Raw genomic sequence first — 7,500 nt, 5'->3', positions numbered from 1 at the left:
TGTTGTTCTATTTTGGGGGGTTGTTTATTTATTTTTTTTTTTTCACAAGATTTCTGCGTTTCTGGTCGACTGTTTGTTTCTTTGCCTCTCTTCCTTTCTTTCTTTCTTTCACTCTTTCTTTCTGTCTCTCTTATCTGCCGATCAGTCTCCTTTTCTCCTCTCCCATCCCTCCTCCCTCCCTCCCTCCCTCAATCAACAAGGACCATACCGCCACAAGGAAGGAGAGACCGAGCGAGCGCCTGACCGAGCGAGCGAGCGAGCGCGCTAACGACGCCGACGTCCGCGGGTTCCCATGTCGCCGCCGCGGCCGCTCTCGTAAGCCATCACCCCTGGGAACTCCTCCGCCACCTGCTGCTGTCTGGAGGGAGGCGCTGGTGGCGGCGCGACCCGAGTGTCTTGTGCCCTCGTTTTCCCTCCTCGCTCGCCCAGCTGTTTGCGTCTCTCTTCGCTTTTTTCTTTGAGGGGTGGACGGGGGGAGGAGGGAAGGGGGGACAGTTTTGTTTCAACGTCGCTTTTTATTTTGTCTTTGATGGGGGGAACGCTTTGTTGGGTCCTATGACTCACCCCTCCCCCCCTTCTCTCTCTCTCTCTCTCTCTCTCTCTCTCCCTCCCTCCCTCCCTCCCTCCCTCTCTCTCTCCCTCCCTCCCTCCCTCCCTCCCTCCCTCCCTCCCTCCCTCCCCTCCCTCCCTCCCCCCTTCTCCCCTTCTCCCTCTCCCTTCCTCTCCCTCCCTCCTTCCTTCTTCCCCCGTCTCCCTCTTTTCTCTCAAGACTCTTTACTTTGTTGATTGGAGGTGGCGGCGAGTGCGTGTTAGATGCCCTTTTTCCGGGTACTCGAAATAGACTTAATCATTTTTGTTCCCCTTCTTTCTTTCTCTCTCTCTCTTTCTCTCTCTTTCTCTCTCTTTCTCTTTCACGCTAGTTTTATCCCGACTGGTAATTGCTGTTAGTAGGTTTGTTTCTGTATGTGTTGTTTCTGTATGTGTTGATACGAGCAAGAACCTCTTAAGAATCTCTCAAGACGTTGCGTGCGATGCAAGTGTAAGGCTTGGAATGTCCCTCTTTTGTTCCTCGTCGCTGCCCTCAAGACCAGACCAGTGTCCCGGCAGCAGCGCGATCCAGTCTCGCCGGAGCACAACCTGGATCCGACGGAAGAATGAGTTGCGGCCAATTTGAGGTCGCGCTACAAACTCCCCAATGATGTCGAACTCGTTGTGCGGTCATGGACGGACCCCGCGAGGCCATCTGGTCTCCCTCCCACCCTCCCTTCCCTCCCTTCCTCCCCGTCCCCTCGCACCCCCCCCACCCAAAGCACCTGGCCAGAACGAGACCAGAAACTAGAAAATTTGCTCATGGGCGTTCCCGGGGTGCCAACTGTTGCCGTCCGCCGCCGCGGCGATTGGCGTCGGGAAGGGGACCTGGACCTCGGTTACACCCGCGGACCCCGCTCGCTCGCGTGACCGACCGAGGGGGAACCGAGCCTCGGACCGCCACACCTCGTCAGACCTCGGTTGGGCGTTGAGATTCCTGGCTGGACTTCGCGAAGACTTGTTGAGGAGGTTCTCTGCACGACGAGGGGCTTCTGGTGAGCGGCTCTTGGCAGATACCGCTGCGTCTGTTTCCTTTGTTGGATGAGTTTGTCGAGTATCTTTCCTCTTCATTCCCCCCCTTCTTTTGTTTTTCTCACATTCTCTTTTTTTTCCTACCTTTCTTTCTCTCCTGTCCTTTTCCTCCCTCGTTTTGTTTTTCTTTAATCTTTCTAGACCATCTATTCTTCGGAAGTTCGTTTTTCTTCTTCCTTCCTTCCTCTTTATTCCATTTCCCTTCGGACTTCCCATCTCCCCATTTTCCTCCCCACCGCAACGCCACCACCTCCTTCTACCTCCTGCAGGGAACAGGAGCCTCGAAGACCTTGGTGTTGTTGCTCCAGTTAGCCGTCGCGCGACTTTCTCCGTCTCCCCGAAGGCCGAGCGCCGCAGCGTGACACGGACGGGGGGAAGGAGGGATGGGGGGGAGGGAGGGGGGAGGCGAAGGAGGAGTGTCCGGACTGCGTCGTTTGATTGGCGACCTCGGCTGTCCGCTCCCGCCCCGTGAGTTATGAGGAACGGCCGAACCCCCTAGCTTCATTCATCACTCCGGGCGAAGGCGACCTCGAGTCTTGCGTTCACCGCGGTGTCTCGCTCGTCTTGGTCTCTGCCCTTGACCATGATCAGGGAGGAGCTGCGACTACGACCACTACGAGTCCGCTCGCCGTGAAGTGAGGACTGTGCCGCGAAGTGCTCTGGACTGGACTCGCGAGCAGTGGTTCTTGCCTCGGAAAAAGGGCTGTGTGCTGTGAGGTGTTCTGTTCTGGCCGCTTGTGATGTGCTGTGGAGTGTGGTGTGCTCGAGTGCTAGCAGGTGTTGTGATTTCGGTGTCATTGTGATGGTGGTGACTGCCGAGGTGTAGTCGAAGTGGATTTTGTACACAGTGATGCAGGAAAGGAAGTTTTGGTCTTTGGTTGGATACCGAGGATGCGCAGTGACAGTGGGTGATGCTGGATACATCCGGAATACTTAGTGGTGATTGATGGTAAGAGTTTCTCGTTCGTTTCTTGTTAGTGATAAGAATGATGAATCGGAATGAGGCATTAGCATGATGTCGAAGAGAAAAGCCGTAACACGAGTGACTGTGTTGTGAACGGAGAGTCAGCGGTGCTCTCGGTGACGGAAGCATCGCAGGTGATCGTGACGGCGGCGGCGGTGGCAGCAGCGACGGCAGATGTGTGGCGTGATGGCAGAGGGTGGCGTGTGATGAGTCACGTCGCCGACGCCAGCGTGTGCTTGGCGCCAGCGGTGAGCCGCGGAGCTCCCCCAGCTGGGTCACCGCTGGACACCGCGGAAACCACGCTCCCTGTGCTCACGCTCGCTCACTCGCGGGCCCACGACGAGCTGGACCCCAGAGGACCCCAGAAGACCCCAGAGGGACGTCTCTTGGTGAAAGACCAAGGGAGGACGGGGCGAGTTGTCAGACCCTTCAGGAGCACAGGAGGTCGTTCTTGGCCGGGGAAAAACTCGGGAGCTGCACCTGACGTTCGCGAGAGAATTTTCAGTCGGATCCGGGCCATACCCCTCCCTCTCCTCCTCCTCCTCCTCCTCATTCGCATTCCCTCTCTCCCTCCTCCCCTCTCTCCCTCCTCCCCTCTCTCCCTCCTCCCCTCTCCCCCCTCCGCCCCCACCTTCGAACAGCGACAGGTGGCCCATCACGCCTTTTCCTCCCCCCGCTGCTTCGGTTAACATGAAACCCGAATGTGATAGCCAGCAGAGCACGGCCCTCCCCGCTCGGCCGCAGCGCTGGTGCTAGAACAAGCCGAATGCAAATGAGTATTTTATGTGTCGGCGTTCAGCGAAGGATATTTGCGGCGGGATCGTGTGCGCTCGACACGCGATGTACAAAAAAAACAACAAAAAATACAAGCAAGCGAAGTATGTATGATAGTATCAGGAAGGGAGAGATCGCGGTTCCATTTCGTGAAGTTCTCTAAATCACCACGCCTGATCTTGCTTTACGCGAAGAGATAGATATGCTTGTATTGTCTTCGTCTGTCTGTCTGTTTGTATCTTTCTATATATCCCGCCCCCTCTTCTCATCTCTCTTTTTCTCCCTCACCCTCTTCCACCATATCTGTATATATCTCCCCCTCTTCCTCCCTCTCCCTCTCGTATATGTTTATATCTTTTCATGCAAAGGTCAGGAATACGGATTTCAAATCTAACCCGTATAGACGCTGACGTAACGCACTTGCTAGACTAATGTAAACAAACGTCGATCACTATTCCTTCATGGCGGAGAACCCATCCGTTTTTTATTCATGAATGATGGAAAGAAATCTAGTTTCATTCATCGCGAACAATCGGTTAGATAATTCGCTACAGATCTAAAAGCGCCATAACAAGTAGCTTTACTAAGCGAACCGTAATGTTAGAAGATTGGGAATGTGATTATCCTCTTCTGGTGATTCGGTGATTCGAGCGAGACACGCGGCACCGGACTGTGGAACGCTGTAAGTTCAGTAGAACGTCGTGATTGGTAGGTTCTACGTTTGACTCCCACCTTCGGCTGTCCTCTCCGCTGAGCATGAACGCGACACTCATTCTTTTCTCCTCACCCTAGAAGTCTACCATGCCCCCCCCCCCCACCCACCCCTGTTATCCACCTATGCTCCCCCACCCCTCCTTCCTCCCTTTGTCCCTTCTCTCTCTCTCTCTCTCTCTCTCTCCTTCTGTAATCCACTTGTGCTCCTCCTTCTCTCTCTCGCCAATCTCCTTCCTTCCTCCCCCCGCTTGTTATCAACCTATGCTCTCCCTTCCTTCCCCCCTCCTTTATTCCTTCTTTCGTCTCCCTTCGCCACTTCTGCACTCCTGTTGGCCACGGACGGTTGCCGCGACTAACTACCTCTTCCCTTGTGGGAGCTACAGAAGGCGCTCTCGGTCTTCCCACAGACCGCTGGCTCGTCTAAGCATCTCCATCCGCGGGCGAGGGTCTCTCTTCTCTTCTCTTCTCCTCTCCTCTCCTCTCCTCTCCTCTCCTCTCCTCTCCTCTCTCTCTCCTCTCCTCTCCTCTCCTCTCTCTCTCCTCTCCTCTCCTCTCCTCTCCTCTCCTCTCCTCTCCTCTCCTCTCTCTCTCTCTCTCTCCACCTCCTTCTCCCCTGTTTCTCATTACCGCAGCCCTTCCGCGGAGGAGAGTCACCCGTGAGTCAGTCGGTACAGCCAACAGTCACCAGTACTGTCATCTAATCACCGCCGTCGCCATCAGCGTCACGATGCTCCACCTACTGTCACACACGACCTTCCAAGTACGACCTGAAGACCAAAACAGTAGCGTACGACCCCCTTTCACCTCCCCCCCCCCACCCCTTCTCTTCCTCTCCCCCTTCCTCATTCTCTGCATGCGTGGGTAGTAGATATACCAAAAAATGAACCCCTTTATGTTCTTTTTTTCATTAAGTCAAACACAGTGTCTTTCCTCTCCTCACAGACAGATAGAAAGGGGGGGGAGAGGGAGGGGGAGGAGGAGGGGAAGGTGGATTGCGGGCGGAGGAAGATGGAGGGGGGGGGGGATTAAATAGGTGTGTGGGCGGCAGGTGCAAGCGAGGTATAAAAGTCTTTACTAATTTATTAACGAGGTGGGAGGAGGTGTGAGTTGGATATAAAGTATGAGAAGAGAGAGAGAGAGAGAGAGAGAGAGAGAGAGAGAGAGAGAGAGAGAGAGAGAGAGAGAGAGAGAGAGAGAGAGAGAGAGAGAGAGAGAAAATAAATCATAGATGTAAAGGAGCCTCCAAAACAGTAACCGCAAGGACATCCAGCAAAGCACAAGAGTCATGCAAGGTACAGGCATCCATTAGAGCGTCATGCGAATGCAAAACCAGCATGCAAAAAAAGAGAGAGAGAGACCATGACACGAAGCTCATGCAGGAGGAGAGGGAGTGAGGGATGAAGTTCTCCACTCCACTCCACTCCACTCCTCTTTTCTACTCCACTTCTTCGTGCATTTCCTCTGTTTATTTATTCCACTCCACTTCTCGATTCCATCCCTCTTCACCCACTCAACCTTCCCACTTCCACTCTACTCTTACTCTTCTCTACTCCCACTCCTTCTCTACTCCTTCCAGTTACTCACACACTCCACGCCCTCCCTTGTGCCACTCCTCCACCTTCTCCACTCCCAACCACGCAGTGTGATGTCGGTGGTGGAGTGGACAGCATCCACCTTCCGCGTTCCACCTTTCCGGTCCGCGTTTCTGTCCGATTTCCTTTGATACGAATTAAGTCCCTATGAAACGGTGGCAGAAAGATCATAATCGCCTTTTTTTAAATTTATTTTTTCTTTTCTTTCATTTTCTCACTTATTTCTCTTTGTTTCTTTTATTTTCCTTTGTTTTCTCTTTTCTTTCTTTCATACCATCGTTGATAACAAGTTAATTATTTGCGGCTTGTAAGTAGCTGACGGATACTTAACGGACGGTCTTCAAAGTGGAGTGGGGGCGGGGGGTTAAGGGGAGGGGGAGTGTGGGAGGGGATTACGCGTTGAGAATTTTCATTGCACCCCCTCCCTCTTTTCTCCTCCCCTTCTCACTTTACCTCCCCCCCCCTCCCCCTCCAACACGAACACACACGCACACACTAACCTGTAAGTTATTTGGTGTCGGTTTTTCTCACTTGACGTCATAGCTACGACCTCAGTTTAGACTCTCTCTCTCTCTCTCTCTCTCTCTCTCTCTCTCTCTCTCTCTCTCTCTCTCTCTCTCTCTCTCTCTCTCTCTCTCTCTCTCTCTCTCTCTCTCTTGCTCTTTAATTCATTTATCTGTTTTGTATCTCTTTCTTTCTTGTTCATTTTCCAACCCACACCAGCGCACCTCCCACTCCACCTCCACTCCACGCCAGCCCCTACCTACTACTCCATCCCACCACTCAACCTCCCACTCCACCCCACTAAACTGCATCCCAACCAGAGTTCAATCAATGGTCCCAAAATACTCGGGTCATGAGACCTCCCCTCCCTCCCTCCCTCCAACCATCGTTCCCTCCCTTCCTCCCTCCCTCACCATCCCTCCCTCCTTCCCCATGCCTCCCTTCCTCCCCATCCCTCCTTCCTTCCCTTCCCCCCTGCCCTCCCTCCCTCCCTTCCTCCTAGGAGATCGTCAATGGGTTTAGCGGTAGATTGAAGGAGGATTCAGAAGTGTAGGGGGAAGGGGGATGGGGGATGGGGAGAAGGGTTCAATTTTTTTCCTATTTTTGGTTTCCATTCTTTATTATTTTCATTTGTTTTCCTGTTTCTCTATCCATTTTTGTGCTATTTTTTACGGTTTATTTTCCTTGGTCGTTTTCTTTTTTATTTTGATTTTCTCAGAAAATTTTATTATGAGATAGCTGGATCTTTCTTGGTAGGGGAGGGCAGGTGTTGTTAGATATATTTATTGTTTAAATATCGTCCAGAATGACCAATTATTTTATTCATATATCTCCGTTATTGGCCTATGGTATAACTCCCTTTACTCTCTTTCATCCTTTATTGGCATTCCCTCGCCCGCCTTTCTGTCACCCTTGGCAAGTAATCGTTTTATTGTAGTGTTTGTGTGTGTGTGTGGGGCGGGGGTGGGGGGGGGTACGTGTGTTTGTGTTTGTGTTTGTGTTTGAACATTCATGTAACTTGCTCGTCACAGTGCCGGGTAGTGGAGCGATACTTTTAAATTGCTTAACCTTAATACCATTATTCAACCCGTAATTAAGCTCCAGGAAGTAAAGGTCGAATTGGCGGGTTGTAGATCGGCGACCCAAGATGCCAGGCAGGCACTCGTAACCATGGCGCTGTTCGCGTCGCTTCGCTTTGACGGCGTAAATAGTGTGTTTTGGGAGCTTGTAGGAAGCACGCATATTCACACACGAACACACACACACACACACACACACACACACACACACACACACACACACACACACACACACACTTGTGAGGTTGTTGAT

General features: G+C 52.5%; 1 protein-coding gene across 8 annotated transcripts in view; it reads left to right on the top strand.

Moving 5' to 3' along the window:
* The window catches only part of LOC122256053 (orphan steroid hormone receptor 2), a 173,209-nt gene that overhangs the window by 121,349 nt on the left and 44,360 nt on the right, over positions 1-7,500 (top strand). Inside the window, exon 1 of one of the 8 annotated variants that reach the window (XM_043020504.2) lies at positions 2,430-2,569. The exons of the other annotated variants lie outside the window; for them this stretch is intronic. The gene's annotated coding sequence lies outside the window, so the exon portion shown is untranslated. Of the gene's footprint in view, positions 1-2,429; positions 2,570-7,500 lie in introns of those variants that run through there. 8 annotated transcript variants of the gene reach the window in all.

This window comes from Penaeus japonicus, unplaced genomic scaffold (genome assembly GCF_977035675.1).
Source record: "Penaeus japonicus unplaced genomic scaffold, GWHDUDI00000001_assembly GWHDUDI00000008, whole genome shotgun sequence".
NCBI lineage: Eukaryota > Metazoa > Arthropoda > Malacostraca > Decapoda > Penaeidae > Penaeus > Penaeus japonicus.
Note: the sequence above shows the minus strand (reverse complement) of the source record. Positions and strands in the feature narration are given on the sequence as shown.